Raw genomic sequence first — 21,145 nt, forward strand, 5'->3', positions numbered from 1 at the left:
ATTTATTCTGCTTATCCATAAACATGGAAGATCTTTTAATCTTCTAAATTCTTCCTCGATTTCTTTTTTCAATGTTTTATAGTTTAGAGTGTAGAGGTTTATAGTGTATAGTTTATAGTGTATAGTTTTATAGTGTAGAGGTCTTTTATCTCCTTGGTTAAGTTTATTTCTAAATATTTTATTTTTTGTGGGAATTCCTGAGTGGAAGTGTTTTCTGTATTTCTTTACAGTAGATTTTACCGTGGAGTTTATCCTGGCTGTGCAAATCCCTGCGGGCACCGTCCTGAGCATTCTCCCTGGGAACCGCTAGTTCAGTTACGGTGTTATTAAATGCAGCTCTGGATCTCTGGAGGGTGTGGCAAGCTCAGCCGCCACTGTTCCAAGTTGTAGACTCCAACCTCTCCTTCATTGGGTTTAGCTGTAAATTCTTAGACACAGGGCATTTATCGCAGCTGTGCAGCCCCTGGAAGCAGCATGCTGGGCATCATCCTGCAGGACCAAGGCTTCACTTGAAGTTTGGCTGCGTGTAGGACTGGATATCTGGAGGGCGTGGTGAGCTTGGCCGTCACTGCTGTAATTTGTAGCTGGTGTTTGTGCAGGAGAAACTGATGCCTTACAATTTCAATGATCTTCAGCTGCTTACTTCAGGTTCTTGGATATTTTCCTGATTGTTCCTGGATTCAGGTGCAGTGAGCCAAGATGGCGCTGCTGCGGTGGGAGATGGGCAGGTTTCTTTTCTGGTGTTAAGCTCCACTCTGGATCCCTGAAGGGTGTGATGAGCTTGGCTGCCAATGCTGAAAGTTGTAGCTGGTGTTTGCACAGGAAGAACTGAAGGCTTACAATCCCAATGATCTACAGCTCCTCACTTCAGGTTCTCGGTTGTTTTCCTTTTCATCTCTAGAGTTGGGTGCTGAGGAAAGATGGTGCCACCGCAGTGTCCATTGCCGCAAGGTGGGTGGGTTTCTTTTCTGCTCTCTAATTGGTCTTTAAACTTCTTTTAACCTGTCCCTTGTATCTATCATTTTTTTTTAATATACTGATAGTATTGTCTGGCGGCTTTGTAGAATACTGTTTTTGAGGCATGGAGATTGGGTGTCAGTAGGACTGGTATGTGCTACCTCCCCAAGTTGCTATCTTCCCAGAAGTCTCTATTTTATTTTGAAGCAAAGTCTTGCTAAATTACCATGTGGCGTTGAATTTATGACCATTTTTTTCTCAGTCTCCCAGGTGTTGGGATTACAGGCATATGCCACCACAGTTGGCTTATGTTACTTGTTTGTTGATAAACATTTGGGAAGTTTGACACAATAAGTTTTCCTCCTTCTTTCCTTCCTCCCTTCCTCCCTTCTTTTCTTTTCTTTCTTCTTTCTTTTTTTGGTACTGGGCACTAAATGCAGGGATGATCTATCTCTGGGCCCTATTTTATCTCTTAGTCCTGTGTTACTGTTTATTATGAAAAAGGGTCTCAATAAATTGCAGAGGGCCTTTTGTTGCTGAAGCTGGCTGCAAACCTGCAATCCTTCTATATCTGCCTTCCAAGTAATGAAATTAAAATGGTGTGTTAGCACACCCAAAACTACTTTAAGTTTCTTGAAAGCAAATTTGTTTTGTTTACTATTAAATCTTCAGTACCAATTATGATTCATTAGCAAAATAGTCGATTATTAAATATTTTGTCGAATGAATAAAGGAATGAATTAATGACCTTCACAATAAGTGCAGATAATGAAAGAGTCTCTGAAAGTTGGTCACTCCCTCTAATTGAGTAAGATCTCCCAATAAAATAATTTTCTATTTTATTATTCATGTATTTCGGACTTGTTACTTCAAGAGGTTCTAATAATAGCAATCAACCAGTGCAAGTCTGATGTTTTTGATGTTTGTGTTCTTGACCAAGCTGATGTTTCAAATAGAAACAACTCAGGCAATCAGAAACCACTCTAGGATATCAAAGGAAATTTAACACAGAGAATGTTTATACAATGGAGAGAAGCTAAAATCCCAAAGAATGAATAGACAACCCAGAAATCTGTAATAGCAGAAGTTGTTATAATTTCTATGCTAGAAGGATAAAAGCATTGTTGTTAAATCCAGAAACCAGGGCCACCTGGTAGAAGTTGAAAGCACATGGGATTTGATTTTATTTTTAAAATTTTTATTTTTTTGTGGTACTAGGGAAGGAACCCAGGGGCATTCTACCTCCAAGCTACACCCCTACCCCCTTTTATTTTATTATTATTCTTTATTTTGTTTTTGGTGGTACTGGGTGTGGAAACCAGAGGCTTTCTACCTCTGGACTATACTCCCAGACCTTTTTTTTTTTTTTAATATATTCTATTTGGAAACAGGGTCTCACTAAGTTGCTGAAAGCCTCACTAAGTAGCTGAGGCTGGCTTCAAACCCGTGCGATCCGATCCTCCTGTTTCAGCCTCCCAAGCCCGGGGATTACAAGCGTGCGCCACCACGCCCAGCTATTATTCTTTATTTTGAAACAGGGTCTCACTGAGTTGCAAAGGGCCTCACTAAGTAGCCAAATCTGTTCTTGAACCCTGATCCTCCTGTCTCAGCCTCCCAAATGCTGGGATTACAAGCATGTGCCACCGTGCCCGGCTAGCACATGGGATTTTAATACGTGCAATAAGCAGTTGTTCTGTGGGTAAGGAAAACACCGATAAGTCTTGTCTACTGTCACAGATGCCAGCAGAAGTTGAGATCCTGTGGAGTAACACAGGCTGACTTCTCATCTCATTCTGCTTTGTAGCCTCACTTGCATGCTTTGCATTGGTTGGCCCTAACTAGAATTCAGAGCCAGGGCTTCTGGGAATTGTAGTTTTCTTATTTATAATATAGGAGTGGCGGTGCATGCTTATAATCTCAACATTTGGGAGGCTGAGACACCGCTGTTTGCTGACAGCCTCAGCTACTTAGGCCCTTTGCAACTGAGTGAGATCCTATTCAAAAAACAATACAGAATAAAAAATAGGGCTAGAGATGTTGCTCAGAAGTAGAATGCCCCTGGGTTCCATTCTCAGTACTGCAAAAAAAAAAAAAAAAAAAAAAAAAAAAAAATATATATATATATATATATATATATAGAGAGAGAGAGAGAGAGAGAGAGAGAGAGAGAGAGAGACATTATCTATTTTAAGACAGAATAAACACATATTTTTCTGATTTTATCTAAGATATCATAAAACAACGTGTAAAAATAATTTGGAGCATAGATAAACTTTTTATTGTAGGTAAAATTTTAGCTCTAGAGTTCAAGACCAAAAAATGTTGTTAGCTACTACACCTTTAAAAATAATAATCTATTTTTGTTTTTTGCCTGTTGCTTAGAGTAACACAAGGCAATCTCTATAGCATCTTATGCTCCAAAGTTAAAAGCCATGTAATTTTTATGTGTGTGGTACTGCAGGTGGAACCCAGGGGCTTTCTACCTCTGGGCTATACTCCCAGAACTATTTTATATTTTTATTTGGAAACAGGGTCCCACTAAGTAGCTGAGGTTGCTTCGAACCTGTGTGATCCTCCTCTTTCAGCGTCCCAAGTACTGGGATTACAAGCTTGCGCCACTATGCCTGGTGTAATCTATCATTTAAATGTGAAAATATAAAGCCGGGCGTGGTGGCACACGCTTGTAATCCCCGCGCTTGGGAGGCGGAGACAGGAGGATCGCGCAGGTTCGAAGCCAGCCACGCTGGCGTAAGAGACCCTGTTTCAAAAATATAAAATAGGTCTGGGAGTGTAGCCCGGAGGAAGAAGGGCTTCCAGGAACCCCAGTACCACCAAAAAATAAATAAATAAATAAATAAATAAATAAATTAATTAATTAATTAATTAATTAATTAAATAAATAAATAAATAAATAAATGTGAAAATATTTTAATCAACCCAAAGTATCTATCTCCTATACTTTAGATTTGTCATTACAAAGAAAAAATTATAGATTTTCTCAACAAATGTCTGTACCTCTCTCTTTGGAGTCATTATTCTATCTACATATATTTACAGTATTTGTGTAAATTTTAAATTTACACAAATTAATTTAAATTTAATCAATTTAAATTTACACAAATTTAAAGGAATGAATTAATGACCTTCAAAATGATTTGTAAGTGCAGATAATGAAAGAGTCTCCGAAAGTTGTGTAAATTTTAAATTTATACAAATTATACAACTTGTGAATAACCTTTACATGACATATTTATTTATCCAGGTTTAGGACTTGTTTATTCTTTCAATTGTGTGTAGTATGTTATTGTATAGTGTGCTATTATTTCTAATATTCTCATTTCTTTGTAGAAAGTTATATAATCTAAATGCAAATCTTTTGCTAATCATATTGAAACTGCTTTCCTTTCATCTTTGTTGTAGTTGTGTTTAAAAAGTTTTAATGAGAAAACCATGAATCTTTTTTTAAATAATATTTTATCTGTCCTTAGTATAGAAAAATAAAAAACCTGGAACAATAGGTAAGACTACTAAAACATTTTAATAATCTAAACTAGTTATTTTGCATGTAAATACACATATATCTTCTTATTCAGAGACGAAGCACAATAAAAAGGCTTGGATTAAAAAATCTTTAATTTGCATATTTTATACATTTCCTCTTTTTTACTGGGTGATTAATGACTGCAAAGGAATCTGAATTCATTTTATATGAAGAACATTGGAAAAGGGAAAGACAAAAGAAATTCTGAAGAAATTCTAAAATAAATCGGATCTTTTAAAGTAAAAATTTATTTTCTTTCTGTGCTACTTAGAGTTGAGAGTTGAGTATATGCAGGTTACTATTCATTCACTAATTTATTCATTTAGTCCTTATTTTATTCATATTTAGTAAAGTTTATTAATGAAAGTTTAATCAAAATGAAGGCTTATTTTGATTTGAGTAGATTAAAGTTTTGTAACATAGAAAAAAACAGTTTGCAGATGAGTTTGCAGATTTATTTTTTTCTACTTTCTGGTAGGTTTTTCCTTACATTCTGGAGTTGGCTCTACTGTTAGGAATTCATTGATTGTTTCTGTGAAATACTGGCAAATGTGGTCACCGAACTATGTGATTTATAGTCTGTCAAACAGAATGTAAATTTATAATCAGTGACACTAATATTTCTTATAATGATCAAGGATTTCAGAAAATCATCCAAGCTTCCTTAAAGCTGTAAGCTTCCTTAAAGAGTTCAACACACAGTGGCATTATCTTTCTTATTAATCCATTGACTCATATATTCATTTATATGTATTTACTGGTTCACTGTTTTTTCTTTAAAATTGAAATTTGGAACACATGAAAATCAAAATTTTGTATGCTTTGTTCAAATGTTGTGTTCCCAACACATAGAATTGTTTATATGTAAACAATGTACTGTTTGTATTTGTTCAATAAATATTTGTTAATAGAGTACCAAGACCAAGACCACAACAGTTAAGTGACTCTGTCCAATAGTATGGACAGCTTAGTTTCCCCCCCATACCCCATAGACTACAATCGGTGTTCTGGACTCCCAGGGCCTTACACATGCTAGGCAAGCACTCAACCACTGAGCCATATCCCCAGTTCTCCCCTTCTCTTCTGCTGCATCTTTCTATGTTGTTGGGACATTTATTCTTTGCCTTTTTCTTCTTGGCTCCTAATTCTATTCATAGATTATGTTAGGTAGTTTAATTTTTTAGTTGTTTACGAATTGTATACTTTTTTCTTGTAGCTTATCCATTTATGATATTTTATTATAAGCTCATATTTCTTGATAGTCTATTATACTTTTAGATTTAGCTACATATGTATTGCCAAGGTCATTACTAATATTTCCTTCCCTTTTATTTTCCTTATCTTGAATTCTCAGCTCTGGCAAATCCGTGTTTTAATTATAATTTTTCTTAACTAGTATTCCCCAATGATAAATGTGTGTGATAAATCCTCTGAATCATTGACTATTCACAAATATCTTTTTCTTTGCCAGGAGACTGATAGCTGGTCTGACTAAAAAATTCTCAGGTTATCATCCTATTTTCTCAGTAGTGTGAGTATTAATCTGTTGCGTTCCATCAGATAAGGTACTGTGCCTAAGTGCTTCTTTTTCTTTGCAAGTAACTTGCATTTTCCTACCTAAAAGTGTATACATCTTTTTCATGATTTTAGAGTTCAAAATTTTTACCATGACACATGACTTGATATAAATTTTTGTTATAATTCCTACTTAATATTTGATGAGGCTATTTATTTATTTATTTATTTATTTATTTATTTATTTGCAGTACTGGGGACTGAACCCAAGGGCATTATTCCTCTGAGCTAAATCTCCAGCTCTATTTTTCATTCTTTATTTTGCAACAGGATCTCACTAAATTTCAGAGAGCCTCACTAAGTAGCTGAAGCTGCAATTCTCCTGTGTTGCCCTCACAAGTACTGGGATTACAGGTGTGTGCCACCATGCCCTGCTTTTTACATTTTTCTTTTAAATTTTATTGTGGAACAGATTGAAAATGGCACACATTCAGACTGCTCTTGTTGCCTTCTCCCCCTCTCTGCTTCCCTTTCCCCCCTTCCCACAATGAGTATGCAAGTTAACCAAAATGTATTTGACTTCATTTATAAAACACACTTTACATGGGCAGAGAATTCTAGATTGACAGGGTTTTTTTTTTTAGCATATGAAAGAGGTTGGTCTAATTTCTTCTGGCTTGCCTTGTTTTTAGTAATATTTCTGTTGTCATATTTATTTTTATGCCTCTTAATGTGTCTCTTTCTCACATGCTTTTCGAATTTTTTCTTTATTGTTGGTTTTAAGAAAATTGATTTCATGTTTCTTGTACTGGTGTTGGTCTTCACAGATCTATGGGCTTATAGTTTTTATCACAATTGAAAAAAAATCAGCTATTGTCTTTACAAATATTTTTTTCTCTCTCTTCTTCCTTTCTTTTAAGGACTTCAATTATATTTACTACACTAAGCCACTTGGAATCTTTCACAACTCCTCAAAGCTGTGCACACTGTTTAGTCTTTCTCTACGTGTTTTAAATTGGATAGTTTTTATTTATGTATATTTAAGTACAAAAAATCTCTTCTATCATGTCTAATCTGCTGCTAATTCCATCCAGTGTATTTGGATCTTAGACATTAGAGTTCTAAACCCTAGAATTCTGACTCATGTCTTCTATTCCTAACACTCCTTAATATGTTCAATCTTTCTCTAGTATTTTGTAAACATGTAATATAGTTACAATAATGTTTTCAAGCTATCATCTGCTAATTCTGTCATCTAAGTTATTTATAGAAGAGTTTCTACTGATTGACTTGTTTTCTTAACTCTGTGCGTGCGCGTGCGTGTGTGTGTGTGTGTGTGTGTGTGTGTGTGTATGTGTGTGTGGTGTGGTACTGGGGATGGAACCCAGGGGTATTCTACCTCTGAGGCACCCCCAGTCCTATTTTTCATTCTTTATTTTTAATCAGAGTCTCACTGAGTTGCAAAGGGCATCACTAAGTAGCTGAGGCTGTTCATAAACCACAATTCTTCTGTCTCAGCCTCCTAAATGCTGGGATTACAAGGTACACCACCATGCCTGGCTGTGTTATATTTTCATGTCTCTTTGCAAACCAGATTAGATGCCAAACACTATGCATTTTATCTTATTAGGTATTGGGTCTGTTTGTTACATGAAGGGTTTTGTTTGTTTGTTTTATGGTTTGTTTTGGGTACTAGAATTGAACCTCTAAGATGTACCCTCAGCGCTATTTTATTTTGATTTTGAAATGGGGTCTTGATAAGTTGTTGAGGGCCTCATTAACTTGCTGAGACTAGATTTGAACTTGTGATCTTTCAGTCTCTGCATCTCAAGTACTGGGATTTTAAGTGTTTGCCATTTTACTCAGACCATTGATATTTTTGAAAAATTTTCCCTAGAAATAATTATACTGTATAGATGCTATTTGAGCTTTGCTTTTAAGCGTTATTGGCCTTATCAAAGAAACATTTAGCCTAGGGTTAATTTTGCACCATGAATTAGGTAAAAGCCATTTAAATATGTTAGCTAGTTTACCATAATTCAGTCAGTTTTCCACTCTGGCTGTTGGAAAAAGGAACTGTTTTCTGGCTTGATGTGAGCACCTAGGGATTGTTCCTTCTAATCCTTTGGGGTATATCTTTTGTGGACCTTGGGTAGTTTTCTCACTTGCACTTATCAGTACTCTGATGAACATTCACATTGGTGAAGACTCTACACTCCTTTTCTCTGAAGCCTGTTTCTGTTCTGCCCCCAGCCCTGAGAATCAGTCACTTTGCCTCCTCAGCCTCCTGACTCTACTTGCATCAGGGAGATCCCTAAGTCCTTACTGCATATCTGCCCTGAGTCTTTCCAGATCAAGCTCAGTGAGCATTTCCAGGTAGTTAAGGTAGGGCAATCATAAGCCTCATCTCCTACCCTGTTCCTCAGGGCTCACCATCCTTATTTACTGGATTTATAAAAGAAACTTACTGTTTTTGTTTAACTTAATTTTTTTTTTTCTCTTCAGCCAGGCAGGGAGGTACATGACTATAATCCAAGTTACTTAGTGGAGGCTAAGACAGGAGGATGACAAGTTTGAGGCCAGCCTGGGCAACTTAGTGACCCCATCTCAATATAAAAATAAAAAGGTTGAGATGTAGCTCAGTTGTAGAAAACCCTGAATTCAATCCTCAGTCCCTCCCACCCCCCAAAAATTATTTTCAGGTAGGAGAGTACAGAAGTGGTGTTACTACATGTGATTTTTCTTGGAATTCCAAAGGAAAATTTCAAACAGTATTATTGAATAATATTATTTTTATGATTTTTGTCTTTTTTTTTGTGGTCCTGGGGATAGAACCCAGGGGCCTTCTACCTCCAGGCTACACTCCCAGCCTATTTTATATTTCTTATTTAGAAACAGGATCTCTTAAGCCAGTGGAGGCTGGCTTTGAACCTGTGCGATCCTCCTGTCTCAGCCTCCCAAGTGCCAGGATTACAAGCATATGCCACCATGCCCGGCTTGAATACTATTATTTTTAAAATACCAGAAAATAAGTTCAAGATTCATGCTTCTATAAAGAATGTCTTCTCTTAGAAAGGAATTGTAGCTGGTTTTGACTTGTACTATAAAATTTAAGAGTTTTTATTTATCCTTTATAGTTGTCAGGCTTAATTCACAAATAATGTTGAATTTTAGAGTTTTAATTTTCTTTTGAGGCATTTCTCAGACTTAAAAAAAAAACCCAAAGCTCTCTATGCTGTGTTGGTTTTTGCTTTCAGCCATATAAAGTTACCAGTAAATTAAAAATTTAAATCAGGTCCTATTGATAACAAATGAAACTTTCAGAATGTTTTATTTTTATTTTTAATTTTTTGGTATTGAGGATTAAACCACTACTGAGCTACACTGTCAGCCTTATTTTATTTTATTTTATTTATTTTTTTGTGGTACTGGGGGTGGAACCCAAGGGCCTTTCTACCTCCAGGCTATATTCCCAGACTTATTTTATTCTTTATTTGGAAACAGGGTCTCACTAAGTTGCTGAGAGCCTCACTAAGTAGCTGAGGCTGGCTTCGAACCTGTGCAATCCTCCTGTCTCAGCCTCCCAAGCACTGGGATTACAAGCATGCACCACCATGCCTGGCTTTTATGTTTTACTTTGAAACAGAGTCTTGCTAAATTGATAAAACTTGGCTTTAAACTTCTGATCCTCTTGTTTCAGCTTCCCAAGTACAGGAAATACAGGTGTTTATTACTGCACCCGGCACTGGAAGATTGTAATGATTCCAACTGGAAACTGCTATGCATACTGCTATAATTTGGACCCCAAATGTCTTCCCCAAACTCATGTATCAAAAGCATGCTTCATTAATGCATTAGGGCTTTTAGGCAATGATTGAAGCATGGGGGGGCTGATGTCATCATTGGATTAATCCATTTGAAGGGTCAATCCATTGAGTTTATTGAACTACTGGGAGATGGGACAGAAATGGAGGAGTTTAGGGTATGCCTTAGAAGGTTAATCTTCTCAGGCTCTTCTCTCTTTATTCTCTAGATTTCAAGTGCTGGGAAATTTCCTCTACCATGCCTTTTGCCATGATATTTCTGTCCTGAAGCCAGCCAACTATGGACTGAACCTATGGAATGGTGAGCCAAAGCAAACCTTTCCTGTTTTCATTTGTTCTTGTCAGGTTTTTGGTCACAAAAGTCCAACAATACACTTTTTATCAAGTCAAGTACAGACATCTCTAATATTTTATTTACTGTTTAGTTTTTGATGGTTTGTTTAATAAGTAGCTTTCTAAGTGGCAGCACAATTTTTAGGCATCTTATACATACTAAAATTTCTAGTCTTCTACAACATTCTTCTACAACATTACCAAGTAAAATTTTATTGTTTTGCCTTTTTATTAAGTGAGCAACTGAAGTAAAACAGAGTCTCTCAACCAGGAAGCAACAAAGCTGATATTCAAGCCTGGTGTTCTCTTACTGTCACTCATTAACATACTAGATTCTTGGATTTCTTTAGATTTTAGTATTTAGGATTTGAACTTAAGTCATATTAGATCCAATAAGATACCTTTATGTCATATAATTGCTAGATTAGTGTAACAATTTGAGTCGGTAAAACTAATTTTATCCAATTTATTTATTTACTTTTATTTTACCGGTGCACTATAGTCTCACACCATAAAGTGGATCATGTTGACAATGGCATAAATTCACAAGGTACTTGGTGCCATCTCCCCCCTCCCCTGCTTCCCCTTTTTCTTCCCTTCTAATACTGAGTATCCAGGTTAATAATGTTATATTCACATGTATACACATATTTGAATGTTGCTTTTCCATTCACTAACCTCAGCCTTCTTCCTCGCCTACCCTTCTTTTCTGGATTTGCTGAGGTTTCCCCTCCATTAACTGGAGTCCCTCTGGTATCCCTAATACTCCCTAGCTTGAGCATAATAGAGAAAACATAAGTCTCATCTTTTTCTGTGCTTAGCTAATTTCACTTACCATAATGTTCTCCAGATCTTTCCATCTTCTTGCAAATGACATAATTTTGTTCTTCTTTATTATTGAGTAGAATTCCATTGTGTATATGTCCCATAATTTTATAATCCATTCATTTGTTGATGGAGAACTAGGTTGGTTCCATATTGCAAATTGTTCTGCTATGAAAATGGATATGCATATGTTACTGTAGTTATCTGCTTTCAATCCCTTTGGAAAGATACCCAGGAGTGGTAGATCTGGATCATATGGTAGATCCATTCCCAGTTTTCTAAGGAATCTCCACATTGATCTCCATAGTGGCTGGACTAGTTTGCACTTCCACCAACAGTGCAAAAGAGTTCCTCTTCCCCCATATACTTGCCAGCATTTGTTGTTGTTTGACTTCTTTATGCTTGCCACTCTAATTGGGCTTAGATGGAATCTCAGCATAGTTTTGATTTGCATCTCCCTGATGGCTACTGATGTTGAACATCTTTTCATGTATCTATTGGCCATTTGTATTTCTTCTTCTGTGAAGTGTCTTTTCAATTCAGGTGCGCATTTCTTTTTATTTTTAAATTTTTTTTAATTTTTTATTTTTGGTGGTACTGGGGTTTCTGGAATCCCTTTTACCTCTGGGCTACACTCCCATACCTATTTTTACATTTTTATTTGGAAACAGGGTCTCCTAAGCCAGTGCTCGTGGTTGGCTTCGAACCTACATGATCCTCCTGTCTCTGCCTCCAAGCGCAGGGATTACAAGAGTGCGCCACCATGCCCGACTCAGGTGCCCATTTCTTAATTGGGTTATTTGTTTTGCTAAGCATCTTTTGAGCTCTTTGTATATTCTGGATATTAGCCCTCTATCAGAGGGGTAGCTGGTAAAGATCTTCTCCCATTTGTAGGCTTTCTCTTTAGATACTTGATGTTTCCTTTGATGAACAGAAATATTTTAGTTTGATACCATCTCATTTGTTAATTCTTGTTTTAATTCCCTGTGTTTTGGAAGTCTCGTTGAGGAAGTGACTATCTGTGCCTATAGACTGGAGTGTTGAAACTGTGCCCTGCTCTAATGCTTTAGAGTCTCTCCTCTTATTTCCAGGTCTTTGATTCATCTCGAGTTGATGCCTGTGAATGGGGGGAGGTAAAGGTTTAGTTCCATATTTCTAAAAACAAATAGCCAGTTCTCCCAGCACCATTTGTTGAAAAGGCTGTATTTATCCAGCATATGAATTTATAAAGAAACTATTTTGCTAGTGCAAGAAAAAATAGAGTGAATGTTCAATTAACTGAAGTTATAAGTCTCAGATAAAATATCATTTAAAAAACTCAAGGGTTGTATGCTTTCTCTCATGTGTGGAAACTAGAGAGAAAATAGGAAAGAAAAAAAGACCTCGTGTGAATAAAAAGAGAGGCTGGGGGAGATGGTCAGGGAGGGAAGAAAGGTTCAAGGAAGGAAACAGAACAGAAATAATAATATTATGATAACATATAAAAACATCACTACCAACCTCACTAGCATTATATAGGGAGTGAGGGGAGGATAGTGGGATAGAATGTGAAGGGAAAAATAACCAAAGATATTGTGCACATGTAATAAATGTATTACTTTGGAACTCACAATAATGTATAATTACACTGCACCAGTAAAATTCTAAAATTAATATATTACTAAAATAGAACTACCCAATGCCTGCTCAAAACTGTGATGCAAAGATCAGCCACATAGGTAGGAGGTTGTTGAAAATGTATCAGTCCTAGGCTTAGTCCCAGACCTGCTAGTTCTTAATCTGAATTCTACCCAAATCCCAGGTGATTTGCAGGCACAGCAAAGTTTGAGAAATACTTCTCATCCTGGTTTTGCAGCTGTGTCCTCTTTCTGTTCTCCCCACTAAGGAGCTATAATATGGCTAATTATCCTTGATTAGCAGCTATTAGAGGAGGTGGGAGAGGAGTTGAAGCTTGAACTCCAAATTATTGATTTCAAACTAGGAAATAGTTTGATTCCCTAACAGCCTCCCACTATACTGCTTCTTGAGAACATTTGAAACAAGGTAAATCTTCTAGCAATCAAGAGTTTTCTGTACCTAAAAATATTTAGTAGTACTACTTATCTTTATGATTCTTGCTCATTTTTCTTTGGTTCCCACAGAAATTTTTTTTTTTTGCTCTAGAAATATTTAACATTTTGGACAATTTATTTATTTATTTATTTTATTTGAGGGTTTGGGGATGGAACCCAGAGGCATTTGACCTCTGACCTACTCCCCCTGCCCAATTTTTTATTCTTTATTTTGAAACAGGGTTTCACTGAGTTGCAGAGGGCCTCACTAAGTAGTAGCTAAGGCTGTCCGCCAACCGTGATCCTCCGGTCTCAGCCTCCCGAATGCTGGGATTACAAGCATGCGCCACCATGCCTGGCTAAAATTTTGGAGAATTTAAACATAATTAATATAATCAAAGTTACAGGCATTGATATATTTTGCTATTTATAATTAAGTTTCCCAAAGTCAAGGAATGGAACAAAAAATTTAAAATTCACTCTTATTGCAGTTAGAAATGCTTACATATGACTAAAATCAGTGAAATGTTTAAGACCACAAATTGCGTTGGCAAAACTGGCTAACCATATGCAGAAAAATGAAAATAAACCCCTCTTACTCACCTTGCACAAGAGTCAATTCAAGATGGATAAAATACTTGAAAATTAGACCAGAGACCTTGCAGCTACTTGAAGAGGGTATAGGTCCAACACTGCAACACAAAGGCACGGATAAAAACTTTCTCAACAAGACCCAAAGGCACAAGAAATGAAAAGAAAGATCAATATGTGGAACTGCATTAAACTGAAGAGCTTCTGTGCAGCAAAAGTAACTATCAAGAACCTCAACAGAGAGTCAGCAGATTGGGAGAATATTTTGCCTGATAAAGGGCTAATATCTAGAATATATAAAGAACTCAAGAAACTCACAACTAAGAAGAAAAATTACCCAATCAAAAAATGGGCAAATGAACTAAATAGACACTTTACACGAAAAAGAAATACAAGTGGCCAGTAAATGTATGCAACAATATTCAACACCATTAGCAATCAGGGAGTTGCAAATCAAAACTACTCTGAGATTTCACCTAACCCAAATTAGAATGAAAATCATGAAAAAACACAAACAACAAATGATGGCAAGAATATGGAGAGGTGGGGACTCTAATACATTGTTAGTGGGATTACAAATTAGTTCAAACACTTTGGAAATCAATATCAAGAATACTCAGAAGAAAGGAAATGAATCTATCATATGATCCAGCAATATCACTTCTGGGTATCCTCCCAAAGAATGGAAACCAAACTACCAAATTAATGTGTGTGTATCTATGTTTATAGCCACACAATTCATAGTTGTCAAACTATGGAACCAGCCAAGATGTCCATCAACAGATAAATGGATTACAAAACTATGGGATATGTACACAATGGAGTTTTACTCAGCCATTAAGAAGGACAAAATTATGTCATTTTCAGTGAAATGGATAGAACTGGAGAACATTATGCTAAGTGAGATTAGTCAGTCACAAAAAGTGAAAAGTCGGTTGTTCTCCCTAATATGCAGAAGCTAGGGAGAAAATGAGGCATAGGAAGGACTCCAGACAAAGGAGAAGAAACCTTAACTGAGTAAAGAAGTCAACATAAGTGAGGGAGATGGGATAGGAGAAGAAGGAAACACCCTAATGCATATGATGTACGTTCACAAGCTTATCAAAGTTAATCACTAAGATGAACATGAGAAGGGGGGGAGGAAATGGGGTGAGAATTGTGAAGGGTTAAATGAGTGATGTGTGGCCGGGTGTGGTGGCGCACGCTTGTAATCCCCACGCTTGGGAGGCAGAGACAGGAGGATCACGCAGGTTTGAAGCCAGCTGTGCTGGCTTAAGAGACCCTGTTTCCAAATAAATAAATAAATAAATAAATAAATAAATAAATAAATAAATATATGTCTGGGAGTGTAGCCTGGAGGTAGAAGGGGGAACCCCAGTACCACCAAAAAAAAAAAAAAGAGTGATGTGTGCATGTATGTCTCTACCACCCTGTACCTCATCAAGATGTATGATTACAATGCACCAATAAAAAAAATGACTAAATGGATAGTGCGATTGAGAGATAATATAAAATACTGAGGTAATCTGAACAAACTTTTCTTGGTTTGATCAAGTAAACTTCAGTTTCAAATTATTCACATTATTTTACCGACAATGCACAAACAGGAGAAAAGTATTAAATTTCTCTAAGATGCACATACTAAGTGGTGAAACATACAGAGACATGGTAGTTAGAGTCCTGGGTTCTGGACTGGTTTGCTCTGTAGGAACAGAGGGAGCTCTAAAATACAGTGACACTGACATTTGACTAGTACAGTGCCAGGGACACGTGACAGTACATATAAACTGAGGAATTACTGAATAAATATTTTCTGTGTTTTTTTTTGTGGTAGTGGGGTGGAACCCAGAGGCTTTCTACCTCCGGGCTATACTCCCAGACATATTTTATACTTTATTTGGAAACAGGGTCTCTCTAAGTTGCTGAGAGCCTCACTAAATAGCTGAGGCTGGCTTCGAACTTGTGCGATCCTCCTGTCTCAGCCTCCCAAGCGCGGGGATTACAAGTGTACACCACCACACCCAGCCTGTCTGTGGTATTTGACCAGGTGCTGTCCTGTCCTGTTTGCAGACAGCACCAATTGTCATTATTTCTGACTTTTCACCTTTCATCCTAAAATTTCAACCATGGTAGTTATTGAAAAGATAGAAAGTACAGTCAGCCTTCTGTATGTACAGGTTCCACATTCATGGATTCAACCAACTGTGGATCAAAAATAGTCTGAAAAAAATCTGTTTGCACTGAATATGTGCTGACTTATTACTATTTTCACTATTATCCAAACAATATAGTGTAGCAACTAATCATCTAATATTTACTTTAATTAGGTATTATAAGTAATCTGGAGATGATTTAAATTATACAGGAGGATCGGCATAAGTTATGTGCCAAACACTATGCTATTTTAAATAAGAGACTTGAGCATCCATGGGTTTGGTTGCAGGGATCCTGAAACAAATCCCTGATGGGTTTCGTGGGTCGGCTGTAAACTAAATGTATGGTATTATCTCTGAAATGCCTCATTGAAATACATATATGAGAAGTAGTTCTTTACCCTTCTATTCCAATGGCTCTAAATTCTGACTGTAGTTTACAATCATTTGAAGAGCTTGAAAGAGTTCCTAGGTTTTACCACAGATCATTTTATCAAAATTTGTATATTACATGGTCTCATATATTTGATTATATTTTAGGTTCTCGAGCCCTAAAGGGATGCAAACCAATTCAGGCACATCAAATGAGGCCGCTTGCCAACAGAAAATGCAGCAGTCAGTCAGCAGGCAGGGATGTAATAATTATGTGGGAAAGCAGAAATAATGGGACACTGGAGGTTTGTCATGCTGCTCTGAATTTTTTTTTCTACTTGCATTCCATGTGCATTTTGCGCTTCACTCCATGACAGAAATATTTCTGACAGAGAGTCACTATATGTCAATAACTTGGCGCTTAATTATATAGTTGTGTATATTGGTACCAAAGCTAATTTCAAGGCCTGTAAAACCCAAATCACTTGCCATGATATTCTCACAGCCCCGCACCTGCTCCCACAGTAGCCTCACATGTACGTTGTGCTTTACTTTTTGTTGTTTTATTTTCTCCTACCTCCTACTCCTCTTTCCACCTTCAATGACAAAAGCATTGGTCAGTCTTATAAGAGCAAATGAACTCCTTGAATCTCAAGTGGAGGGGATGTCCTCTTAGTGAAACTAAAGAATCACCTCCTAGGTTTCAACTATGACTTCAGAGGCTCCAATTTCACTTCACATGATCTTATGACTTCATTTCCTTGAAACATAACCTCTAGTGGATTGTCTCAATATGGATAGGATAGCTCTTGCTGTAATAACAAATAACTCCTATGACTGAGAGGTTCATTCCTCACTCACATTGCATGTTCATTTGTGGTCAGCAATGATTCTTCTTTAAGTAACTTTGTTTTAGTATTTAGGAGGATGATGTTGCTTCTAGTAGAAACATTAACAGTAAAAGTGGAAGAAGGAATGAGAATATCATTTTTCACATGTATGCTCCTTTGTGTTATATATAATTTATTCTTATGTTCCATAAGTTGGACAAATAATATGGGTATACCTGGGATCCATAGGTTAGGGAAGTATTGGATTGTCCTTCTCTAGCTAGAAAGGACAGTGTATATTTAAGCACAATAATATGTTCTACCATCGAGTAATTATGACAAGTAAAATTTTATCTACAACATTAAATTATTGTGTGTAATAATTATGCTGTTTGTATTCATTTTTTCAGGTTTGTATAAAATGAAACTCAGAGTCCTCAGTTAAGAAACTAATTTTATTAGTTTTTGTTTTCTGAGCACCTAATTGGTGCCTGACATACATATGCCACTTGATAACATACATATGCCACTTGATAACACTGTAATGAACAAATTAAAGATAAATACTATGGAATCATTATTACATCTAGAGCTTTCTGAACACTTAAGTTCTTATAACAAAACCATATATTTCTTAAGTGTAATCACTTCAAACATGAGGAGCTCTGCACTCAGATTATGTCTTGATAGCATCTGCCAAACACATCTTATCCTGTCAGATATGTGGCAGACCCTGTGTGCAAATCATTAAAGAAGCTCTCTAGGAGTACATTTGGAGAATAATAAAATTTTGACTCTGCCAAAGGCGTTCTGGGAGATTCTTAAGATAAAAAAAAATAGGATGCAGTTTGTATGCCCTGCTTTTTTCATCAGTAAAATAAAGTGTGTCACTTTCACATGGATTTTGAAGATTTGTGGAAAGGTACTAAACAGTATAGAAAACACAATCTATATCCATCATCAATAGATGATGCTATTTTTGACTTCTCAAAAATAAATATGGAAAGTTGGGTGTGGTGGTGCATGCTTGTAATCCTAATATTTGGGAGGCTGAGACCGGAGGATCGCAGTTTGCGGACAGCCTCTGGTACTTAGTGAGGCCTTCTACAACTTTGTGAGACCCAGTTTCAAAATAAAGAATAAAAAATTAGGGCAAGAGGTGTAGCTTGGAGGTTAAATGCTCCTGGGTTTTATCTCCAGACCTACAAAAAATATATATATATGGAGTTTTGATTTTTGCAGCATTAGGTACTATATATTTAGTTATGTATATATGTATATATTTAGTTATGTATATATGTATATATTTAGTTATGTAAATATGTATAATTTAATTGGGACAAATCTAAAACAATATTTGTTTTTAATAGGTTAAATTATATTGATGGTAACATTATATCATAAATAGTATTATTTTATTTTATTTTTTTAAAATTTTATTTTATTTTATTTTTTAATTGGTGCACTGTATTCATACATCATAGTGGGATACATACTTTTGTAAACATACATGCACACATTGCCCAGTCAGCCCCCACCCGATCCCCACCCCGTTCTCTCCCTATCCCCCCCTCCCATGCTTGGCTTAGTGATTGACATCTAGTATTATAGAAATTTATCAAAAATTATAAATGATAATCTCACATAACAGTTTCATTTGTCTGATACCAAGCTTTTAATGTCTTAAAGATAACATTTCAATATTTCTTTTTGCTTTCTTTCTTACCAGAGAATCTATTTTTTCTATTTTTTAGGTGAAACTATCATATATTTATATATTTATTTTTCAGAAAAAAAAATCTATCCTAATATGGAATATGGACTCTAGGTACCCACAACGATCTTGAAAAAGAACAAAGCCAGAAGATATATATTCTCTGATTTCAAACCATATAAAGCTACAATAATTGAAACAGTGTAGTACTATTCTAAAGGCAGATATATAAACCATTGGAGTTAAATAAAAGCCTAGACCTAAATTCTTCCCTATATTGTCAAGTTATTTTTGACAAGGTTTCCACGAACATTTGGTGGTAGAAATAATAATCTTTTAACTAAATATTGTTGAAAAATAATAATTACATGGAAAAGAATAAAATTGGACCCTTACCTAATCCCATATACAAATATTAACTCAAAATAGATAAAAGACCTAAATATAAATCTTAAGAATATAAACTTTTAGGAGAAAATCTGGGTCATAAAACCTCACAACATTGAAATTGGCAGTGATTTCTTGGTTATGATTTCAATGGCACAGGCAACAGAAGAGTATACAAACTCCTTAAAAAATAAAAAAATATTGTATATGCAAAGACAATGTAAACAGAGTTAACAGTTACTAATAGAATGGGATAAAATATTTCCAAATGCTATATCTGAAGGTATATTAATATTCCAACTAGAAATCCTAAAAATTAACAACAATAAAGGCAAACAATACCCTTTATAGATAGGTAAAAGACTAACATAAATAATGAATCTCCACAGATAACCAATCTTAGTTTTCTGTTGGATGGAAAATCTTGTTTCTCTAGTTCTGATGTGTGTTACCTATTTCTTCTTTGTAGTTAATCTCTTTGAGTATTTTCTCTAGTGCTGGTTTTGAAGACATAAATTCCTTCAGTTTCTGTTTGTCATGGAAGCTTCTTATTTCCTTATCTAATTTGATAGAAAGTTTTGCTGGGTAGGAAATTTTTGGCTGGAAGTTGTTTTCTTTCAAAATTGGGAATATGTTACTCCAAGCCCATCTGGCTCTCATAACTTGGTTTGGGAAGTCTGGAGTGATTCTAATTGGTTTGCCTCTGAATGTCACTTGGCCCTTTGCTTTTGTTGCCTTTAAGATTCTCTGCTTGGCTTCCACATTGGTCATTTTGACAATTATGTGGCGTGGGGATCCTCTTCTCCGATCCTGTCTAAAGAGAGTTCTATACGTTTCCTGGACCTGCGTATCGACCTCTTGCTCTATGTCTGGAAAATTTTCTGCTATTACTTCCTTGAAGAGATTGTTGATCCCTTTGGTTTCACTTTCTTTTCCCTCCTCTATTCCAATTATTCTTAGGTTAGCTCTCTTAAAATGGACCCATATTTCTTCAATATCAGATTCCTGATGTCGGATATTTTTTCCTAGATTAGAAACTATGCGTTCATTTTTGGAATGATCATCTTCTAAGAGCGAGATTCTGTTCTCCATGTGATCTAATCGGTTGTTTGTGCTTTGAATTGAGGCCTTTACTTCATTAATTGCATCCTTTATCTCTTTTTGGCTCTCTCTGAGTTCTTTTCGAAGCACCTCTATTATTTCTACAGTTATTTTCCTGATTTGATCTTCTAGAAATCTCTGATTTTCTGTTTTATCGGGTTCTGATGTTGTGGGGTTGTGAGCATTCATTGCTCCAGTATTATTCCTCTTTCCCATGATTTCGGAAGTTTGTGCCTTCTCTGGTTTCTTCCCTTGGGTCACTATGACTTCACTTAAGGTGTTCTGGATCTCGAGTCAGTAGTATCTCAGACCCCACTACTCCTTTACTGGGTTGTATCACAGAGTCTCCGACCCAGAGAGTCGATAGAGGCTGCTTTAGACTGTGTGGGGTGCCAGGTTGCTCGTTCTCCTATGGTGTGATATCACTGCCACCGCCCCTCTCCCACTGGGTCAAGTCCCAGTGAGTACAGTACTGGGATTTCTCCTCTGTGTCCCGCAATTTGACTCACTGTTCTTGAGTACGCAGATGTAGCTGTACTGAATTCGGTGAATTCGGTGCTGCTGCCGCCAGTGGCAATATGGCGCCGCTGCTACGCCCTCGGCTGTTGGACTGGCGTTTTTTTTCCTTGTTTTTGATTTCCACTCTGAATCCCTGCAGCGTGTGCTGAGCTCAGCCACTGTGAGCTTTAGATGTCCTCTGCGCCGAGAAATCCTACCTGGTTGTTCCGCAGTGGCTCCCCTCGGCTTGCTGTGGCCGTCCCGTGAATTCGCCAGTGCCGCCGGCAGTATGGCGCTGCTGCCATGTCTGCCGCGTCCTCGGGCGTGAGGATCTCCTCTGTGGCTCTGTTCTCAGTCCGCTTTCTCTCTGGAGCCTGGTGATTTTTTTTGTTTCTCTGGTGATGTTGTTTTCTGGCTTTGAAAGGCGCTGATTTTGTGGTAATGAAGATTTGT

General features: G+C 36.6%; 1 pseudogene across 1 annotated transcript in view; it reads right to left on the reverse strand.

The window, feature by feature from the left end:
- Positions 1–443: 443 nt before the first annotated feature.
- Positions 444–21,145, reverse strand: part of LOC308258701 (caspase-3-like) — an 85,176-nt pseudogene continuing 64,474 nt past the window's right edge. The window contains exon 2 of the transcript in view: positions 444–584. The product of the transcript in view is annotated as a caspase-3-like (transcript). The remainder of the gene's footprint in view (positions 585–21,145) is intronic.

This window comes from Muscardinus avellanarius, assembly GCF_963383645.1.
Source record: "Muscardinus avellanarius genome assembly, chromosome: 2".
Classification (NCBI taxonomy): domain Eukaryota; kingdom Metazoa; phylum Chordata; class Mammalia; order Rodentia; family Gliridae; genus Muscardinus; species Muscardinus avellanarius.